The sequence below is a fragment of the Pristiophorus japonicus genome, unplaced genomic scaffold, assembly GCF_044704955.1.
Source record: "Pristiophorus japonicus isolate sPriJap1 unplaced genomic scaffold, sPriJap1.hap1 HAP1_SCAFFOLD_33, whole genome shotgun sequence".
Lineage (NCBI taxonomy): Eukaryota > Metazoa > Chordata > Chondrichthyes > Pristiophoridae > Pristiophorus > Pristiophorus japonicus.
In genome coordinates this window covers 2,493,616-2,516,523 of record NW_027253106.1, presented here as the reverse complement: position 1 = coordinate 2,516,523, position 22,908 = coordinate 2,493,616, and positions in this window count along the sequence as shown.

Below are 22,908 nucleotides of genomic sequence, written 5' to 3'. Positions count from 1 at the left end.
GGGTAGTGACAGTATGAGTGAGGTCAGTGCTGTATCTTGATGGGTAGTGACAGTATGAGTGAGGTCAGTGATGTACCTGGATGGATAGTGACAGTATAAGTGAGGTCAGTGAAGTATCTGGATGGGTAGTGACAGTATGAGTGAGGTCAGTGATGCATCTGGAAGGGTAGTGATAGTATGAGTGAGGTCAGTGATGTATCTGGATGGGTAGTGAGAGTATGAGTGAGGTCAGTGTCGCATCTGGATGAGTAGTGAGAGTATGAGTGAGGTCAGTGATTTATGTGGATGGGTAGTGAGAGTATGAGTGATGTCAGTGATGTATCTGGATAGGTAGTGACAGTTTGAGTGAGGTCAGTGATGTATCTGGATGTGTCGTGTCAGTATGAATGAGGTCAGTGATGTACCTGGATGGGTATTGACAGTATGAGTGAGTTCAGTGATATATCTGGATGTATAGTGATAGTATGAGTGAGGTCAGTGATGTACCTGGATGTGCAGTGACAGTATGAGTGAGATCAGTGATGTACGTGGATGGGTATTGACAGTATGAGTGAGGTCAGTGATATACCTGGATGGGAATTGACAGTATGAGTGAGGTCAGTGATGGTTCTGGATGAGTAATGATAGTATCAGTGAGGTGAGAGCTGTACTTGGACGGGTAGTGACAGTATGAGTGAGGTCAGTGCTGTACCTGGATGGGTAGTGACAGTATGAGTGAGGTCAGTGATGTATCTGGATGAGTCGTGAATGTATGAGTGTGTTCAGTGATGTATATGAATGGTTAGTGACAGTAGGAGTGAGGTCAGTGATGTACCTGGATGGGTATTGACAATATGAGACAGGTCAGTGATGTATATGGAACGGTAGTGACAGTATGAGTGAGGTCAGTGATGTACCTGGATGGGTAGTGACATTGTGAGTGAGGTCAGAGATGTATCTGAATGGGTAGAGATAGAATGAGTGAGGTCAGTGATGTATCTGGATGGGTAGTGATAGTAAGAGTGAGATCAGTGACGTCCCTGGATGGGTAGTGACAGTATGAGTGAGGTCAGTGATGTATCTGGATGTGTAGTGACAGTATGAGTGAGGACAGTGATGTATCTGGATGGCTAGTGACAGTATGAGTGAGTTCAGTGATGTACCTGGATGGGTAGTGAGAGTATGAATGATATCAGTGCTGTATCTGGATTGGTACTGACAGTATGAGTGATGTCAGTGATGTATCTGGATGGGTAGTGACAGTATGAGTGAGGTCAGTGATGTATCTGGATGGGTAGTGACAGTATAATTGAGGTCAGTGATGTATCTTGATAGGTCGTGACAGTATGAGTAAGGTCATTGATGTATCTGGATGGGTCGTCACAGTTTGAGTGAGATCAGTGATGTATCTGGATGTGCAGTGATATTATGAGTGAGGTCAGTGCTTTATCTGGATGCGTCGTGACAGTTATGAGCGACATTAGTGATGTATCTGCATCGGTAGTGATAGTATGAGCAAGGTCAGTTATGTATGTGGATGAGTAGTGAAAGTATGAGTGAGTTCAGTGATGCATCTGGATGGGTAGAGACAGTATGAGTGAGGTCAGTGATGTATCTGGATGGGTAGTGACAGTATGAGTGAGGTCACTGATGTATCTGAATGGGTAGTGACAGTATGAGTGAGGTCAGTGATATACCTGGATGGGTTGTGACAGTATGAGTGAGGTCAGTGATGTATCTGGATGAGCAGTGATAGTATGAGTGAGGTCAGTGCTATACCTGGATGGGTAGTGACATTATGAGTAAGGTCAGTGATGTATCTGGATGGGTAGTGACAGTATGAGTGTGTTCAGTGATGTATCTGGATGGGTAGTGACAGAAGGAGTGAGGTCAGTGATGTATTTGGATTGGTAGTGATAGTATGAGTGAGGTTAGTGATGTACCTGGATGGGTATTGACAATATGAGTAAGGTCAGTGATGTAACTGGATGGGTAGTGACAGTATGAGTGAGGTCAGTGATGTATCTGGATGGGTAGTGACAGTGTGAGTAAGGACAGTGATGCACCTGGATGGGTAGAGATAGTATGAGTGAGGTCAGTGATGTATCTGGATGGGTAGTTATAGTATGAGTGAGTTCAATGATGTTCCTGGATGTGCAGTGACAGAATGAGATAGGTCAGTGATGTATCTGGATGGGTAGCGATAGTATGAGTGAGGTCAGTGATGTATCTGGATAGGTAGTGACAGTATGAGTGAGGTCAGTGCTGTACCTGGAAGGGTAGTGACAGTAGGAGTGAGGTCAGTGATGTATCTGGATTGGTAGTGACAGTATGAGTGAGGTCACTGCTGTATCTGGATGTGTAGTAACAGTAGGAGTGAGGTCAGTGATGTATCTGGATTGGTAGTGACAGTATGAGTGAGGTCACTGCTGTATCTGGATGTGTAGTGACAGTCTGAGTGAGGTCAGTGATGTACCTGGATGGGTAGTGATAGTATGCGTGAGGTCAGTGATGTTCCTGGATGGGTAGTGACAGTATGAGTGAGGTCAGTGATGTATCTGCATAGGTAGTGATAGCATGAGTGAGGTCAGTGATATACCTGGATGGGTACTGACAGTGTGATTAAAGTCAGTGATGTACCTGGATGGGTAGTTACAGTATGAGTGAGGTTAGTGATGCATCTGGATGGGTAGTGCGAGTATGAGTGAGGTCAGTGATGTATCTGGATGGGTAGTGACAATATGAGTGAGGTCAGTGATGTACCTGGATGGGTATTGACAATATGAGTGAGGTCACTGATGTATCTGTATGGGTATTGACAATATGAGTGAGGTCAGTGATGTATCTGGATGAGTAGTGACAATATGAATGTGGTCAGTGATGTTCCTGGATCGGTAGTGACAGTAAGAGTGAGGTCAGTGATGTATCTGCATTGGTAGTGATAGGATGAGTGAGGTCAGTGATGTATCTGGATGGGTAGTGACAGTGTGAGTAAAGTCAGTGATGTACCTGGATGGGTAGTGACAGTATGAGTGAGGTCAGTGATGTACCTGGATGGGTATTGACAATATGAGTGAGGCCACTGATGTATCTGTATGGGTATTGACAATAGGAGTGAGGTCAGTGATGTATCTGGATGAGTAGTGACAATATGAATGTGGTCAGTGATGTTCCTGGATCGGTAGTGACAGTAAGAGTGAGGTCAGTGATGTATCTGCATTGGTAGTGATAGTATGAGTGAGGTCAGTGATGCATCTGGATGGGTAGTGAGAGTATGAGTGAGGACTGTGATGCATCTAGATGGGTAGTGAGTGTATGAGTGATGTCAGTGATGTATCTGGATTGGTAGTGACAGTTTGAATGAGGTCGGTGATGTATCTGGATTGGTAGTGACAGTATGAATGAGGTCAGTGATGCATCTGGATGTGTAGTGATAGTATGAGTCAGTTCAATGATGTATCTAGATGGCTAGTGATAGTATGAGTAAGGTCAGTGATGTACCTGGATGGGTAGTGAAAGTATGAGTGAGGTCAGTGATATACCTGGATGGGTAGTGACAATATGAGTGAGGTCAGTGATGTATCTGGATGAGTCGAGAAAGTATGAGTGTTTTCAGTGATGTATCTGGATGGTTACCGACAGTACGCGTGAGGTCAGTGATGTATTTGGATGGGTAGTGATAGTATGAGTGTGGTCAGTGAGGTACCTGGATGGGTATTGAAATTATGAGTGAGGTCAGTGATGTATCTGGATGGGTAGTTACAATATGAGTGATGTCAGTGATGAACCTGGAAGGGTAGTGACAGTAAGAGTGAGGTCATTGCTGTACCTGGGTGGGTAGTGACAGTATGAGTGAGTTCAGTGATGTATCTGGATGGGTAGTGACAATATGAGTGAGATCAGTGATGTATCTGGATGGTTAGTGAAATTATGAGTGATGTCAGTGAGGTATCTGGATGGATGCTGATAGTATGAGTGCTTCAGTGATGTATCTGGGTGGGTAGTGACAGTATGAGTGAGGTCAGTGATGTATCTGGATGGGTAGTGACAGTATGAGTGAGGTCATTGATGTATCTGGATGGGTCGTGACAGTTTGAGTGAGATCAGTGATGTATCTGGATGGGTCGTGACTGTATGAGTGAGGTCAGTGATGTATCTGGATGTGTAGTGACAGTATGAGTGAGTTCAGTGATGTATCTGGATGAGTCGTGATAGTATGAGTAAGGGTAGTGATGTACCTGGATGGGTATTGACAGTATGAGTGAGGTCAGTGATGTATTTGAATGCGAGGGACTTTATCAGTGAGGTCAGTGATGTATCTGGATGTGTAGTGAGTGTACGAGTGAGGTCAGTGATGTACCAGGACGGGTAGTGACAGTATGAGTGAGGTCAGTGATGTATTTGAATGCTAGGGACTTTATCAGTGAGGTCAGTGATGTATCTGGATGGGTAGTGAGAGTATGAGTAAGGTCAGTGGTGTATCTGGTTGGGTCGTGACAGTATGAGTGAGGTCAGTGATGTATCGTGATGGGTAGTGACAGTATGAGTGAGGTCAGTGATGTGTCTGGATGGGTAGTGACAATATGAGTGAGGTCAGTGATGTATCTGGTTGGGTAGTGACAGTATGAGTGAGGTCAGTGATGTATCCGGATGGGTAGTGACAGTATGAGTGAGGTCAGTGATGTATCTGGAAGGGTAGTGACAGTATGAGTGAGGTCAGTGATGTACCTGGATGGTTGGTGACAGTATGAGTGATGTCAGTGATGTACCTGGATGGGTAGTGATCGCATGAGTGATGTCAGTGATGTATCTGGATGGGTGGTGATTGTATGAGTGAGGTCAGTGATATATCTGGTTGAGTAGTGACAGTATGAGTGATGTCAGTGATGAACCTGGAAGGGTAGTGACAGTAAGAGTGAGGTCATTGCTGTACCTGGATGGGTAGTGACAGTATGAGTGAGATCAATGATGTATCTGGATGGTTAGTGAAATTATGAGTGATGTCAGTGAGGTGTCTGGATGGGTAGTTACAATATGAGTGATGTCAGTGATGAACCTGGAAGGGTAGTGACAGTAAGAGTGAGGTCATTGCTGTACCTGGATGGGTAGTGACAGTATGAGTGAGTTCAGTGATGTATCTGGATGGGTAGTGACAATATGAGTGAGATCAGTGATGTATCTGGATGGTTAGTGAAATTATGAGTGATGTCAGTGAGGTATCTGGATGGGTAGTAACCGTATGAGTGAGGTCAGTGATGTATCTGGATGGGTAGTGACAGTATGAGTGAGGTCAGTGATACCTGGATGGATGCCTATAGTATGAGTGCTTCAGTGATGTATCTGGGTGGGTAGTGACAGTATGAGTGAGGTCAGTGATGTACCTGGATTGGTAGTGACAGTATGAGTGAGGTCAGTGATGTATCCGGATGGGTAGTGACAGTATGAGTGAGGTCAGTGATGTATCTGGATGGGTAGTGACAGTATGAGTGAGGTCAGTGATGTACCTGGATGGTTGGTGACAGTATGAGTGATGTCAGTGATGTATCTGGATGGGTAGTGACAGCATGAGTGAGGTCAGTGCTGTACCTGGATGGGTAGTGATAGTATAAGTGATGTCAGTGATGTATCTGGATGGGTGGTGATTGTATGAGTGAGGTCAGTGATATATCTGGATGAGTAGTGACAGTATGAGTGAGATCAGTGATGTATCTTGATTGGTCGAGTCAGTATGAGTAAAGTCAGTGATGTATCTGGATGAGAAGTGACAGAATGAATGAGGTCAGTGGTGCACCTGGATGGGCAGTGACAGTATGAGTGAGATCAGTGATGTATCTGTATGGGTAGTGTGAGTATGAGTGAGGTCAGTGATATATCTGGATGGGTAATGTCAGTATGAGTGAGGTCAGTGATGTATCTGGATGGTAGTGATAGTATCAGTGAGGTCACTGATGTATCTGGATGAGTCGTGACAGTATGAGTGAGATCAGTGATGTATCTTGATTGGTCGAGTCAGTATGAGTAAAGTCAGTGATGTATCTGGATGAGAAGTGACAGAATGAATGAGGTCAGTGGTGCACCTGGATGGGCAGTGACAGTATGAGTGAGGTCAGTGATGTATCTGGATGGGTAGTGACAGTATGAGTGAGGTCAGTGATGCATCTGGATGCGTAGTGACAGTATGAGTGAGGTCAGTAATGCATCTGGATGCGTAGTGACAGTATGAGCGAGATCAGTGATGTATCTGCATCGGTAGTGTCAGTATGAATGAGGTCAGTGATGTACCTGGATGGGTATTGACAGTATGAGTGAGTTCAGTGATATATCTGGATGTATAGTGATAGTATGAGTGAGGTCAGTGATGTACCTGGATGGGCAGTGACAGTATGAGTGAGATCAGTGATGTACCTGGATGGGTATTGACAGTATGAGTGAGGTCAGTGATGGTTCTGGATGAGTAGTGATAGTATGAGTGAGGTCAGTGATGTATCTGGATGGATAGTGATAGTATGTGTGATGTCAGTGATGTATTTGGATTGGTAGTGACAGTTTGAGTGATGTCAGTGATGTATCTGGATGGGTAGTGAGAGTATGAGTGAGGTCAGTGATGTATCTGGATGGGTAGTGATAGTATGTGTGATGTCAGTGATGTATTTGGATTGGTAGTGACAGTTTGAGTGATGTCAGTGATGTATCTGGATGGGTAGGGAGAGTATGAGTGAGGTCAGTGATGTATCTGGTTGGGTCGTGACAGCATGAGTGAGGTCAGTGATGTATCTTGATGGGTAGTGACAGTATGAGTGAGGTCAGTGATGTATCTGGATGGGTAGTGACAGTATGAGTGATGTCAGTGAGGTATCTGGATGGGTAGTGACCGTATGAGTGAGGTCAGTGATGTATCTGGATGGGTAGTGACAGTATGAGTGAGGTCAGTGATGTACCTGGATGGATGCCTATAGTATGAGTACTTCAGTGATGTATCTGGGTGGGTAGTGACAGTATGAGTGAGGTCAGTGCTGTATCTGGATGTGTAGTGACAGTATGAGTGAGATCAGTGATGTATCTGCACGGGTTGTGTAGTATAAGTGAGGTCAGTAATGTATCTGGATGAGTAGTGAAAGTATGAGTGAGCAGTGATGTATCTGGATGGCTAGTGATAGTATGAGTAAGGTTAGTGATGTACCTGGATGGGTAGTGACAGTATGAGTGAGGTCAGTGATGTACCTGGATGGGTATTTACAATATGAGGGAGGTCAGTGCTGTATCTGGATGGGTAGTGAAGGTATGAGTGAGCTCAGTGATGTACCTGGATGGGTAGTGACAGTATGAGTGAGGTCAGTGATGTATCTGGATGGGTAGTGACAGTATGAGTGAGGTCAGTGATGTATCTGGATGGGTAGTGATAGCATGAGTTAGGTCAGTGATGTATCTGGATGGGTAGTGACAGTGTGAGTAAGGTCAGTGATGTACCTGGATGAGTAGGGATAGAATGAGTGAGGTCAGTGATGTATCTGGATGGGTAGTGATAGCATGAGTGAGGTCAGTGATGTACCTGGATGGGTAGTGAGAGGATGAGTGAGGTTAGTGCTGTGTCTGGATGGGTACTGACAGTATAAGTGAGGTCAGTGATGTATCTGGATGATTAGTGACAATATGAGTGAGGTCACTGATGTATCTGGATGAGTAGTGAATGTACGAGTGAGGTCAGTGATGTACCTGGAGGGGTAGTGACAGTATGAGTGAGGTTAGTGATGTATTTGAATGCTAGGGACTTTATCAGTGAGGTCAGTGATGTATCTGGATGGGTAGTGACAGTATGAGTGAGGTCAGTGCTGTATCTTGATGGGTAGTGACAGTATGAGTGAGATTAGTGATGTATCTGGATGGGTAGTGACAGTATGAGTGAGTTCAGTGATGTATCTGGATGGGTAGTGTCAGTATGAGTTATGTCAGTGCTATATTTGGATGGGTAGTGACAGTATGAGTGAGGTCAGTGATGTATCTGGATGGGTAGTGACAGTATGAGTGAGGTCAGTGATGTATCTGGATGGGTAGTGACAGTATGAGTGAGGTCATTGATATATCTGGATGGGTCGTGACAGTTTGAGTGAGATCAGTGATGTATCTGGATGGGTAGTAACTGTATGAGTGAGGTCAGTGATGTATCTGGAGTTGTAGTGACAGTATGAGTGAGTTCAGTGATGTATCTGGATGAGTAGTGATAGTATGAGTAAGGGTAGTGATGTTCCTGGATGGGTATTGATATATGCGTGAGGTCAGTGATGTATTTGAATGCTAGGGACTTTATCAGTGAGGTCAGTGATGTATCTGGATGTGTAGTGAGTGTACGAGTGAGGTCAGTGATGTACCAGGAGGGGTAGTGACAGTATGAGTGAGGTCAGTGATGTATTTGAATGCTAGGGACTTTATCAGTGAGGTCAGTGATGTATCTGGATGGGTAGTGAGAGTATGAGTAAGGTCAGTGATGTATCTGGTTGGGTCGTGACAGTATGAGTGAGGTCAGTGATGTATCTTGATGGGTAGTGACAGTATGAGTGAGGTCAGTGATGTATCTGGATGGGTAGGGACAGTATGAGTGAGGTCAGTGATGTATCTGGATGGGTAGTGAGAGTATGAGTGAGGTCAGTGATGTATCCGGATGGGTAGTGACAGTATGAGTGAGGTCAGTGATGTATCTGGAAGGGTAGTGAAAGTATGAGTGAGGTCAGTGATGTAGCTGGATGGTTGGTGACAGTATGATTGATGTCAGTGATGTACCTGGATGGGTAGTGATAGTATGAGTGATGTCAGTGATGTATCTGGATGGGTGGTGATTGTATGAGTGAGGTCAGTGATATATCTGGATGAGTAGTGACAGTATGAGTGAGATCAGTGATGTATCTTGATTGGTCGAGTCAGTATGAGTAAAATCAGTGATGTATCTGGATGAGAAGTGACAGTATGAGTGAGGTCAGTGGTGCACCTGGATGGGTAGTAACAGTATGAGTGAGATCAGTGATGTATCTGTATGGGTAGTGTGAGTTTGAGTGAGGTCAGTGATATATCTGGAACGGTAGTGATAGTATGAGTGAGGTCAGTGATGTATCTGGATGAGTAGTGACAGTATGAGTGAGGTCAGTGATGTATCTGGATGAGTAGTGAGAGTATGAGTAAGATCAGTGATGTATCTGTTTGGGTAGTGACGGTATGAGTGAGTTCAGTGCTGTATCTTGATGGGTAGTGACAGTATGTGTGAGGTCAGTGATGTACCTGGATGGGTAGTGACAGTATAAGTGAGGTCAGTGAAGTATCTGGATGGGTAGTGACAGTATGAGTGAGGTCAGTGATGCATCTGGATGGGTAGTGATAGTATGAGTGAGGTCAGTGATGTATCTGGATGGGTAGTGAGAGTATGAGTGAGGTCAGTGTCGCATCTGGATGGGTAGTGAGAGTATGAGTGAGGTCAGTGATTTATGTGGATGGGTAGTGAGAGTATGAGTGATGTCAGTGATGTATCTGGATAGGTAGTGACAGTTTGAGTGAGTTCAGTGATATATCTGGATGGGTCGTGTCAGTATGAATGAGGTCAGTGATGTACCTGGATGGGTATTGACAGTATGAGTGAGTTCAGTGATATATCTGGAAGTATAGTGATAGTATGAGTGAGGTCAGTGATGTACCTGGATGTGCAGTGACAGTATGAGTGAGATCAGTGATGTACCTGGATGGGTATTGTCAGTATGAGTGAGGTCAGTGATATACCTTGATGGGTATTGACAGTATGAGTGACGTCAGTGATGGTTCTGGATGAGTAATGATAGTATCAGTGAGGTCAGTGCTGTACTTGGACCGGTAGTGACACTATGAGTGAGGTCAGTGCTGTACCTGGATGGGTAGTGACAGTATGAGTGAGGTCAGTGATGTATCTGGATGGGTAGTGACAGTGTGAGTGAGGTCAGTGATGTACCTGGATGGGTATTGACAATATGAGGCAGGTCAATGATGTATATGGAACGGTAGTGACAGTATGAGTGAGGTCAGTGATGTACCTGGATGGGTAGTGACAGTGTGAGTGAGGTCAGAGATGTATCTGAATGGGTAGAGATAGAATGAGTGAGGTCAGTGATGTATCTGGATGGGTAGTGATAGTATGAGTGAGATCAGTGACGTCCCTGGATGGGTAGTGACAGTATGAGTGAGGTCAGTGATGTATCTGGATGTGTAGTGACAGTATGAGTGAGGACAGTGATGTATCTGGATGGCTAGTGACAGTATGAGTGAGTTCAGTGATGTACCTGGATGGGTAGTGAGAGTATGAATGATGTCAGTGCTGTATCTGGATGTGTACTGACAGTATGAGTGATGTCAGTGATGTATCTGGATGGGTAGTGACAGTATGAGTGAGGTCAGTGATGTATCTGGATGGGTCGTCACAGTTTGAGTGAGATCAGTGATGTATCTGGATGTGTAGTGATAGTATGAGTGAGGTCAGTGCTTTATCTGGGTGCGTCGTGACAGTTATGAGCGACATTAGTGATGTATCTGCATCGGTAGTGATAGTATGAGCAAGGTCAGTAATGTATCTGGATGAGTAGTGAAAGTATGAGTGAGTTCAGTGATGCATCTGGATGGGTAGTGACAGTATGAGTGAGGTCAGTGATGTATCTGGATGGGTAGTGACAGTATGAGTGAGGTCACTGATGTATCTGAATGGGTAGTGACAGTATGAGTGAGGTCAGTGATATACCTGGATGGGTAGTGACAGTATGAGTGAGGTCAGTGATGTATCTGGATGAGCAGTGATAGTATGAGTGAGGTCAGTGATGTATCTGGATGGGTAGTGACAGTATGAGTGAGGTCAGTGATGTATCTGAATGGGTAGTGACAGTATGAGTGAGGTCAGTGATATACCTGGATGGGTAGTGACAGTATGAGTGAGGTCCGTGATGTATCTGGATGAGCAGTGATAGTATGAGTGAGGTCAGTGCTGTACCTGGATGGGTAGTGACATTATGAGTGTGTTCAGTGATGTATCTGGATGGGTAGTGACAGTAGGAGTGAGGTCAGTGATGTATTTGGATTGGTAGTGATAGTATGAGTGAGGTTAGTGATGTGCCTGGATGGGTATTGACAATATGAGTGAGGTCAGTGATGTATCTGGATGGGTAGTGACAGCATGAGTGAGGTCAGTGATGTATCTGGATGGGTAGTGACAGTGTGAGTAAGGACAGTGATGCACCTGGATGGGTAGAGATAGTTTGAGTGAGGTCAGTGATGTATCTGGATGGGTAGTTATAGTATGAGTGAGGTCAATGATGTTCCTGGATGGGCAGTGACAGAATGAGATAGGTCAGTGATGTATCTGGATGGGTAGCGATAGTATGAGTGAGGTCAGTGATGTATCTGGATAGGTAGTGACAGTATGAGTGAGGTCAGTGCTGTACCAGGATGGGTAGTGACAGTAGGAGTGAGGTCAGTGATGTATCTGGATTGGTAGTGACAGTATGAGTGAGGTCACTGCTGTATCTGGATGTGTAGTGACAGTCTGAGTGAGGTCAGTGCTGTACCTGGATGGGTAATGACAGCAGGAATGAGGTCAGTGATGTATCTGGATTGGTAGTGACAGTATGAGTGAGGTCACTGCTGTATCTGGATGTGTTGTGACAGTAGGAGTGAGGTCAGTGATGTATCTGGATTGGTAGTGACTGTATGAGTGAGGTCACTGCTGTATCTGGATGTGTAGTGACAGTCTGAGTGAGGTCAGTGATGTATCTGCATAGGTAGTGATAGCATGAGTGAGGTCAGTGATATACCTGGATGGGTACTGACAGTGTGATTAAAGTCAGTGATGTACCTGGATGGGTAGTTACAGTATGAGTGAGGTTAGTGATGCATCTGGATGGGTAGTGCGAGTATGAGTGAGGTCAGTGATGTATCTGGATGGGTAGTGACAGTATGAGTGAGGTCAGTGATGTACCTGGATAGGTAGTGACAGTATGAGTGAGGTCAGTGATGTATCTGGATGAGCAGTGATAGTATGAGTGAGGTCAGTGATGTATCTGGATGGGTAGTGACAGTATGAGTGAGGTCAGTGATGTATCTGAATGGGTACTGACAGTATGAGTGAGGTCAGTGATATACCTGGATGGGTAGTGACAGTATGAGTGAGGTCCGTGATGTATCTGGATGAGCAGTGATAGTATGAGTGAGGTCAGTGCTGTACCTGGATGGGTAGTGACATTATCAGTGTGTTCAGTGATGTATCTGGATGGGTAGTGACAGTAGGAGTGAGGTCAGTGATGTATTTGGATTGGTAGTGATAGTATGAGTGAGGTTAGTGATGTGCCTGGATGGGTATTGACAATATGAGTGAGGTCAGTGATGTATCTGGATGGGTAGTGACAGCATGAGTGAGGTCAGTGATGTATCTGGATGGGTAGTGACAGTGTGAGTAAGGACAGTGATGCACCTGGATGGGTAGAGATAGTTTGAGTGAGGTCAGTGATGTATCTGGATGGGTAGTTATAGTATGAGTGAGGTCAATGATGTTCCTGGATGGGCAGTGACAGAATGAGATAGGTCAGTGATGTATCTGGATGGGTAGCGATAGTATGAGTGAGGTCAGTGATGTATCTGGATAGGTAGTGACAGTATGAGTGAGGTCAGTGCTGTACCAGGATGGGTAGTGACAGTAGGAGTGAGGTCAGTGATGTATCTGGATTGGTAGTGACAGTATGAGTGAGGTCACTGCTGTATCTGGATGTGTAGTGACAGTCTGAGTGAGGTCAGTGCTGTACCTGGATGGGTAATGACAGCAGGAATGAGGTCAGTGATGTATCTGGATTGGTAGTGACAGTATGAGTGAGGTCACTGCTGTATCTGGATGTGTTGTGACAGTAGGAGTGAGGTCAGTGATGTATCTGGATTGGTAGTGACTGTATGAGTGAGGTCACTGCTGTATCTGGATGTGTAGTGACAGTCTGAGTGAGGTCAGTGATGTATCTGCATAGGTAGTGATAGCATGAGTGAGGTCAGTGATATACCTGGATGGGTACTGACAGTGTGATTAAAGTCAGTGATGTACCTGGATGGGTAGTTACAGTATGAGTGAGGTTAGTGATGCATCTGGATGGGTAGTGCGAGTATGAGTGAGGTCAGTGATGTATCTGGATGGGTAGTGACAGTATGAGTGAGGTCAGTGATGTACCTGGATGGGTATTGACAATATGAGTGAGGTCACTCATATTGTCAATACCGGATATAAAAGGGGTCAGAGGGTCTAGTAAGGAAGAGGAACTGAGGGAAATCTTTATTAGTCGGGAAATTGTGTTGGGGAAATTGATGGGATTGAAGGTCGATAAATCCCCAGGGCCTGATGGCCTGCATCCTAGAGTACTTAAGGAGGTGGCCTTGGAAATAGCGGATGCATTGACAGTCATTTTCCAACATTCCATTGACTCTGGATCAGTTCCTATGGAGTGGAGGGTAGCCAATGTAACCCCACTTTTTAAAAAAGGAGGGAGAGAGAAAACAGGGAATTATAGACCGGTCAGCCTGACCTCAGTAGTGGGTAAAATGATGGAATCAATTATTAAGGATGTCATAGCAGTGCATCTGGAAAATGGTGACATGATAGGTCCAAGTCAGCATGGATTTGTGAAAGGGAAATCATGCTTGACAAATCTTCTGGAATTTTTTGAGGATGTTTCCAGTAAAGTGGACAAAGGAGAACCAGTTGATGTGGTATATTTGGACTTTCAGAAGGCTTTCGACAAGGTCCCACACAAGAGATTAATGTGCAAAGTTAAAGCACATGGGATTGGGGGTAGTGTGCTGACGTGGATTGAGAACTGGTTGTCAGACAGGAAGCAAAGAGTAGGAGTAAACGGGTACTTTTCAGAATGGCAGGCAGTGACTAGTGGAGTGCCGCAAGGTTCTGTGCTGGGGCCCCAGCTGTTTACATTGTACATTAATGATTTAGACGAGGGGATTAAATGCAGTATCTCCAAATTTGCGGATGATACTAAGTTGGGTGGCAGTGTGAGCTGCGAGGAGGATGCTATTAGGCTGCAGAGTGACTTGGATAGGTTAGGTGAGTGGGCAAATGCATGGCAGATGAAGTATAATGTGGATAAATGTGAGGTTATCCACTTTGGTGGTAAAAACAGAGAGACAGACTATTATCTGAATGGTGACAGATTAGGAAAAGGGAAGGTGCAACGAGACCTGGGTGTCATGGTACATCAGTCATTGAAGGTTGGCATGCAGGTACAGCAGGCGGTTAAGAAAGCAAATGGCATGTTGGCCTTCATAGCGAGGGGATTTGAATACAGGGGCAGGGAGGTGTTGCTACAGTTGTACAGGGCCTTGGTGAGGCCACACCTGGAGTATTGTGTACAGTTTTGGTCTCCTAACTTGAGGAAGGACATTCTTGCTATTGAGGGAGTGCAGCGAAGGTTCACCAGACTGATTCCCGGGATGGCGGGACTGACCTATCAAGAAATATTGGATCAATTGGGCTTGTATTCACTGGAGTTCAGAAGAATGAGAGGGGACCTCATAGAAACGTTTAAAATTCTGACGGGTTTAGACAGGTTAGATGCAGAAAGAATGTTCCCAATGTTGGGGAAGTCCAGAACCAGGGGTCACAGTCTGAGGATAAGGGGTAAGCCATTTAGGACCGAGATGAGGAGAAACTTCTTCACCCAGAGAGTGGTGAACCTGTGGAATTCTCTACCACAGAAAGTAGTTGAGGCCAATTCACTAAATATATTCAAAAGGGAGTTAGATGAAGTCCTTACTACTCGGGGGATCAAGGGTTATGGCGAGAAAGCAGGAAGGGGGTACTGAAGTTTCATGTTCAGCCATGAACTCATTGAATGGCGGTGCAGGCTAGAAGGGCTGAATGGCCTGCTCCTGCACCTATTTTCTATGTTTCTATGTATCTGGATGGGTATTGACAATATGAGTGAGGTCAGTGATGTGTCTGGATGGGTAGTGACAATATGAATGTGGTCAGTGATGTTCCTGGATCGGTAGTGACAGTATGAGTGAGGTCAGTGATGTATCTGCATTGGTAGTAATAGGATGAGTGAGGTCAGTGATGTATCTGGATGGGTAGTGACAGTGTGAGTAAAGTCAGTGATGTACCTGGATGGGTAGTGAGAGTATGAGTGAGGTCAGTGATGCATCTGGATGGGTAGTGAGAGTATGAGTGAGGTCTGTGATGCATCTAGATGGGTAGTGAGTGTATGAGTGATGTCAGTGATGTATCTGGATTGGTAGTGACAGTTTGAATGAGGTCGGTGATGTATCTGGATTGGTAGTGACAGTATGAATGAGGTCAGTGATGCATCTGGATGTGTAGTGAAAGTATGAGTGAGTTCAGTGATGTATCTAGATGGCTAGTGATAGTATGAGTAAGGTCAGTGATGTACCTGGATGGGTAGTGACAGTATGAGTGAGATCAGTGATATACCTGGATGGGTAGTGACAATATGAGTGAGTTCAGTGATGTATCTGGATGAGTCGAGAAAGTATGAGTGTTTTCAGTGATGTATCTGGATGGTTACCGACAGTACGCGTGAGGTCAGTGATGTATTTGGATGGGTAGTGATAGTATGAGTGTGGTCAGTGAGGTACCTGGATGGGTATTGAAATTATGAGTGAGGTCAGTGATGTATCTGGATGGGTAGTTACAATATGAGTGATGACAGTGATGAACCTGGAAGGTTAGTGACAGTAAGAGTGAGGTCATTGCTGTACCTGGATGGGTAGTGACAGTATGAGTGAGTTCAGTGATGTATCTGGATGGGTAGTGACAATATGAGTGAGATCAGTGATGTATCTGGATGGTTAGTGAAATTATGAGTGATGTCAGTGATGTATCTGGAAGGGTAGTGACCGTATGAGTGAGGTCAGTGATGTATCTGGATGGGTAGTGACAGTATGAGTGAGGTCAGTGATGTACCTGGATGGGTGTTGATAGTATGAGTGCTTCAGTGATGTATCTGGGTGGGTAGTGACAGTATGAGTGAGGTCAGTGATGTACCTGGATGGGTAGTGACAGTATGAGTGAGGTCAGTGATGTATCCGGATGGGTAGTGACAGTATGAGTGAGGTCAGTGATGTATCTGGAAGGGTAGTGACAGTATGAGTGAGGTCAGTGATGTACCTGGATGGTTGGTGACAGTATGAGTGATGTCAGTGATGTATCTGGATGGGTAGTGACAGTATGAGTGAGGTCAGTGCTGTACCTGGATGGGTAGTGATGTATAAGTGATGTCAGTGATGTATCTGGATGGGTGGTGATTGTATGAGTGAGGTCAGTGATATATCTGGATGAGTAGTGACAGTATGAGTGAGATCAGTGATGTATCTTGATTGGTCGAGATGTATGAATAAAGACAGTGATGTATCTGGATGAGAAGTGACAGTATGAGTGAGGTCAGTGGTGCACCTGGATGGGTAGTGACAGTATGAGTGAGATCAGTGATGTGTCTGTATGGGTAGTGTGAGTATGAGTGAGGTCAGTGATATATCTGGATGGGTAGTGACAGTATGAGTGAGGTCAGTCATGTATCTGGATGGTAGTGATAGTATCAGTGAGGTCAGTGATGTATCTGGATGAGTCGTGAGAGTATGCGTAAGGTCAGTGATGTATCTGCATCGGTAGTGATAGTATGAGCAAGGTCAGTAATGTATCTGGATGAGTAGTGAAAGTATGAGTGAGTTCAGTGATGCATCTGGATGGGTAGTGACAGTATGAGTGAGGTCAGTGATGTATCTGGATGGGTAGTGACAGTATGAGTGAGGTCACTGATGTATCTGAATGGGTAGTGACAGTATGAGTGAGGTCAGTGATATACCTGGATGGGTAGTGACAGGATGAGTGAGGTCAGTGATGTATCTGGATGAGCAGTGATAGTATGAGTGAGGTCAGTGATGTATCTGGATGGGTAGTGACAGTATGAGTGAGGTCAGTGATGTATCTGAATGGGTAGTGAAAGTATGAGTGAGGTCAGTGATATACCTGGATGGGTAGTGACAGTATGAGTGAGGTCCGTGATGTATCTGGATGAGCAGTGATAGTATGAGTGAGGTCAGTGCTGTACCTGGATGGGTAGTGACATTATGAGTGTGTTCAGTGATGTATCTGGATGGGTAGTGACAGTAGGAGTGAGGTCAGTGATGTATTTGGATTGGTAGTGATAGTATGAGTGAGGTTAGTGATGTGCCTGGATGGGTATTGACAATATGAGTGAGGTCAGTGATGTATCTGGATGGGTAGTGACAGCATGAGTGAGGTCAGTGATGTATCTGGATGGGTAGTGACAGTGTGAGTAAGGACAGTGATGCACCTGGATGGGTAGAGATAGTTTGAGTGAGGTCAGTGATGTATCTGGATGGGTAGTTATAGTATGAGTGAGGTCAATGATGTTCCTGGATGGGCAGTGACAGAATGAGATAGGTCAGTGATGTATCTGGATGGGTAGCGATAGTATGAGTGAGGTCAGTGATGTATCTGGATAGGTAGTGACAGTATGAGTGAGGTCAGTGCTGTACCAGGATGGGTAGTGACAGTAGGAGTGAGGTCAGTGATGTATCTGGATTGGTAGTGACAGTATGAGTGAGGTCACTGCTGTATCTGGATGTGTAGTGACAGTCTGAGTGAGGTCAGTGCTGTACCTGGATGGGTAATGACAGCAGGAATGAGGTCAGTGATGTATCTGGATTGGTAGTGACAGTATGAGTGAGGTCACTGCTGTATCTGGATGTGTTGTGACAGTAGGAGTGAGGTCAGTGATGTATCTGGATTGGTAGTGACTGTATGAGTGAGGTCACTGCTGTATCTGGATGTGTAGTGACAGTCTGAGTGAGGTCAGTGATGTATCTGCATAGGTAGTGATAGCATGAGTGAGTTCAGTGATATACCTGGATGGGTACTGACAGTGTGATTAAAGTCAGTGATGTACCTGGATGGGTAGTTACAGTATGAGTGAGGTTAGTGATGCATCTAGATGGGTAGTGCGAGTATGAGTGAGGTCAGTGATGTATCTGGATGGGTAGTGACAGTATGAGTGAGGTCAGTGATGTACCTGGATGGGTATTGACAATATGAGTGAGGTCACTGATGTATCTGGATGGGTATTGACAATATGAGTGAGGTCAGTGATGTGTCTGGATGGGTAGTGACAATATGAATGTGGTCAGTGATGTTCCTGGATCGGTAGTGACAGTATGAGTGAGGTCAGTGATGTATCTGCATTGGTAGTAATAGGATGAGTGAGGTCAGTGATGTATCTGGATGGGTAGTGACAGTGTGAGTAAAGTCAGTGATGTACCTGGATGGGTAGTGAGAGTATGAGTGAGGTCAGTGATGCATCTGGATGGGTAGTGAGAGTATGAGTGAGGTCTGTGATGCATCTAGATGGGTAGTGAGTGTATGAGTGATGTCAGTGATGTATCTGGATTGGTAGTGACAGTTTGAATGAGGTCGGTGATGTATCTGGATTGGTAGTGACAGTATGAATGAGGTCAGTGATGCATCTGGATGTGTAGTGAAAGTATGAGTGAGTTCAGTGATGTATCTAGATGGCTAGTGATAGTATGAGTAAGGTCAGTGATGTACCTGGATGGGTAGTGACAGTATGAGTGAGATCAGTGATATACCTGGATGGGTAGTGACAATATGAGTGAGTTCAGTGATGTATCTGGATGAGTCGAGAAAGTATGAGTGTTTTCAGTGATGTATCTGGATGGTTACCGACAGTACGCGTGAGGTCAGTGATGTATTTGGATGGGTAGTGATAGTATGAGTGTGGTCAGTGAGGTACCTGGATGGGTATTGAAATTATGAGTGAGGTCAGTGATGTATCTGGATGGATAGTTACAATATGAGTGATGACAGTGATGAACCTGGAAGGTTAGTGACAGTAAGAGTGAGGTCATTGCTGTACCTGGATGGGTAGTGACAGTATGAGTGAGTTCAGTGATGTATCTGGATGGGTAGTGACAATATGACTGAGATCAGTGATGTATCTGGATGGTTAGTGAAATTATGAGTGATGTCAGTGATGTATCTGGAAGGGTAGTGACCGTATGAGTGAGGTCAGTGATGTATCTGGATGGGTAGTGACAGTATGAGTGAGGTCAGTGATGTACCTGGATGGGTGTTGATAGTATGAGTGCTTCAGTGATGTATCTGGGTGGGTAGTGACAGTATGAGTGAGGTCAGTGATGTACCTGGATGGGTAGTGATAGTATGAGTGAGGTCAGTGATGTATCCGGATGGGTAGTGACAGTATGAGTGAGGTCAGTGATGTATCTGGAAGGGTAGTGACAGTATGAGTGAGATCAGTGATGTATCTTGATTGGTCGAGATGTATGAATAAAGACAGTGATGTATCTGGATGAGAAGTGACAGTATGAGTGAGGTCAGTGGTGCACCTGGATGGGTAGTGACAGTATGAGTGAGATCAGTGATGTGTCTGTATGGGTAGTGTGAGTATGAGTGAGGTCAGTGATATATCTGGATGGGTAGTGACAGTATGAGTGAGGTCAGTCATGTATCTGGATGGTAGTGATAGTATCAGTGAGGTCAGTGATGTATCTGGATGAGTCGTGAGAGTATGCGTAAGGTCAGTGATGTATCTGCATCGGTAGTGATAGTATGAGCAAGGTCAGTAATGTATCTGGATGAGTAGTGAAAGTATGAGTGAGTTCAGTGATGCATCTGGATGGGTAGTGACAGTATGAGTGAGGTCAGTGATGTATCTGGATGGGTAGTGACAGTATGAGTGAGGTCACTGATGTATCTGAATGGGTAGTGACAGTATGAGTGAGGTCAGTGATATACCTGGATGGGTAGTGACAGTATGAGTGAGGTCAGTGATGTATCTGGATGAGCAGTGATAGTATGAGTGAGGTCAGTGATGTATCTGGATGGGTAGTGACAGTATGAGTGAGGTCAGTGATGTATCTGAATGGGTAGTGAAAGTATGAGTGAGGTCAGTGATATACCTGGATGGGTAGTGACAGTATGAGTGAGGTCCGTGATGTATCTGGATGAGCAGTGATAGTATGAGTGAGGTCAGTGCTGTACCTGGATGGGTAGTGACATTATGAGTGTGTTCAGTGATGTATCTGGATGGGTAGTGACAGTAGGAGTGAGGTCAGTGATGTATTTGGATTGGTAGTGATAGTATGAGTGAGGTTAGTGATGTGCCTGGATGGGTATTGACAATATGAGTGAGGTCAGTGATGTATCTGGATGGGTAGTGACAGCATGAGTGAGGTCAGTGATGTATCTGGATGGGTAGTGACAGTGTGAGTAAGGACAGTGATGCACCTGGATGGGTAGAGATAGTTTGAATGAGGTCAGTGATGTATCTGGATGGGTAGTTATAGTATGAGTGAGGTCAATGATGTTCCTGGATGGGCAGTGACAGAATGAGATAGGTCAGTGATGTATCTGGATGGGTAGCGATAGTATGAGTGAGGTCAGTGATGTATCTGGATAGGTAGTGACAGTATGAGTGAGGTCAGTGCTGTACCAGGATGGGTAGTGACAGTAGGAGTGAGGTCAGTGATGTATCTGGATTGGTAGTGACAGTATGAGTGAGGTCACTGCTGTATCTGGATGTGTAGTGACAGTCTGAGTGAGGTCAGTGCTGTACCTGGATGGGTAATGACAGCAGGAATGAGGTCAGTGATGTATCTGGATTGGTAGTGACAGTATGAGTGAGGTCACTGCTGTATCTGGATGTGTTGTGACAGTAGGAGTGAGGTCAGTGATGTATCTGGATTGGTAGTGACTGTATGAGTGAGGTCACTGCTGTATCTGGATGTGTAGTGACAGTCTGAGTGAGGTCAGTGATGTATCTGCATAGGTAGTGATAGCATGAGTGAGGTCAGTGATATACCTGGATGGGTACTGACAGTGTGATTAAAGTCAGTGATGTACCTGGATGGGTAGTTACAGTATGAGTGAGGTTAGTGATGCATCTAGATGGGTAGTGCGAGTATGAGTGAGGTCAGTGATGTATCTGGATGGGTAGTGACAGTATGAGTGAGGTCAGTGATGTACCTGGATGGGTATTGACAATATGAGTGAGGTCACTGATGTATCTGGATGGGTATTGACAATATGAGTGAGGTCAGTGATGTGTCTGGATGGGTAGTGACAATATGAATGTGGTCAGTGATGTTCCTGGATCGGTAGTGACAGTATGAGTGAGGTCAGTGATGTATCTGCATTGGTAGTAATAGGATGAGTGAGGTCAGTGATGTATCTGGATGGGTAGTGACAGTGTGAGTAAAGTCAGTGATGTACCTGGATGGGTAGTGAGAGTATGAGTGAGGTCAGTGATGCATCTGGATGGGTAGTGAGAGTATGAGTGAGGTCTGTGATGCATCTAGATGGGTAGTGAGTGTATGAGTGATGTCAGTGATGTATCTGGATTGGTAGTGACAGTTTGAATGCGGTCGGTGATGTATCTGGATTGGTAGTGACAGTATGAATGAGGTCAGTGATGCATCTGGATGTGTAGTGAAAGTATGAGTGAGTTCAGTGATGTATCTAGATGGCTAGTGATAGTATGAGTAAGGTCAGTGATGTACCTGGATGGGTAGTGACAGTATGAGTGAGATCAGTGATATACCTGGATGGGTAGTGACAATATGAGTGAGTTCAGTGATGTATCTGGATGAGTCGAGAAAGTATGAGTGTTTTCAGTGATGTATCTGGATGGTTACCGACAGTACGCGTGAGGTCAGTGATGTATTTGGATGGGTAGTGATAGTATGAGTGTGGTCAGTGAGGTACCTGGATGGGTATTGAAATTATGAGTGAGGTCAGTGATGTATCTGGATGGGTAGTTACAATATGAGTGATGACAGTGATGAACCTGGAAGGTTAGTGACAGTAAGAGTGAGGTCATTGCTGTACCTGGATGGGTAGTGACAGTATGAGTGAGTTCAGTGATGTATCTGGATGGGTAGTGACAATATGAGTGAGATCAGTGATGTATCTGGATGGTTAGTGAAATTATGAGTGATGTCAGTGATGTATCTGGAAGGGTAGTGACCGTATGAGTGAGGTCAGTGATGTATCTGGATGGGTAGTGACAGTATGAGTGAGGTCAGTGATGTACCTGGATGGGTGGTGATAGTATGAGTGCTTCAGTGATGTATCTGGGTGGGTAGTGACAGTATGAGTGAGGTCAGTGATGTACCTGGATGGGTAGTGACAGTATGAGTGAGGTCAGTGATGTATCCGGATGGGTAGTGACAGTATGAGTGAGGTCAGTGATGTATCTGGAAGGGTAGTGACAGTATGAGTGAGGTCAGTGATGTACCTGGATGGTTGGTGACAGTATGAGTGAGGTCAGTGCTGTACCTGGATGGGTAGTGATGTATAAGTGATGTCAGTGATGTATCTGGATGGGTGGTGATTGTATGAGTGAGGTCAGTGATATATCTGGATGAGTAGTGACAGTATGAGTGAGATCAGTGATGTATCTTGATTGGTCGAGATGTATGAATAAAGACAGTGATGTATCTGGATGAGAAGTGACAGTATGAGTGAGGTCAGTGGTGCACCTGGATGGGTAGTGACAGTATGAGTGAGATCAGTGATGTGTCTGTATGGGTAGTGTGAGTATGAGTGAGGTCAGTGATATATCTGGATGGGTAGTGACAGTATGAGTGAGGTCAGTCATGTATCTGGATGGTAGTGATAGTATCAGTGAGGTCAGTGATGTATCTGGATGAGTCGTGAGAGTATGCGTAAGGTCAGTGATGTATCTGTTTTGGTAGTGACAGTATGAGTGCGTTCAGTGCTGTATCTTGATGGGTAGTGACAGTATGAGTGAGGTCAGTGATGTATCTGGATGGGTAGTGACAGTATGAGTGAGGTCAGTGATGTATCTG